Source organism: Penaeus monodon, chromosome 24 (genome assembly GCF_015228065.2).
Source record: "Penaeus monodon isolate SGIC_2016 chromosome 24, NSTDA_Pmon_1, whole genome shotgun sequence".
Taxonomy (NCBI): domain Eukaryota; kingdom Metazoa; phylum Arthropoda; class Malacostraca; order Decapoda; family Penaeidae; genus Penaeus; species Penaeus monodon.
This window is the reverse complement of record NC_051409.1, coordinates 6,105,907-6,106,552: the sequence shown is the minus strand read 5'-3', so window position 1 is coordinate 6,106,552 and position 646 is coordinate 6,105,907.

Genomic DNA, 646 nt, shown 5'->3' with positions numbered 1-646 from the left:
AAAAACAAGCAAATGGCTGGAGTCATCTTTGAAAACTTGTATAAGCAGCATGATCAAGGAAGAAATGCAAAAGCCATGTAGCATATCATTATATTACAGCGAAGTGAGTATACGCCTTGAAACTACGTCATTCTGAAACGGTAAAATGTCACAGTGTTACAAATACACACCTTTGTATCATGATGCAACTTTTCAAAGGATTTTTAAGTTATCAGTAAGACTATTGAATGAAGTTGACTTTTCTTGCATCATGTTACTTCATTAAATCTTTGGACATGTTGAAAGACAAGAACACATAATGTATTGTATTAATTTTGTTTGTTCAAAATACTACAGCTTATAACACCTGATACACTAAGGGCCAAATGTATTTTACAAGAGAAAAGACCAAAAAAATGAGAGAATAAAATGCTACAATACCTTTGATCTATCCACAATAAATCTAATCTATATGACAGTATTTAACAACCTTGTCATTCTTTTCTACATGTCAGTTTCATGTCAATTATCAAATATACACGAAATTTATCAAACGGAGTCAGGGGTATGATATGATTAATAGCTTATATATATAGTTATACATTGAGCATCTGTATAGTAAGAGGTTTGAGTAAAATATATTGTATGAGATCACATAACCCCCTTG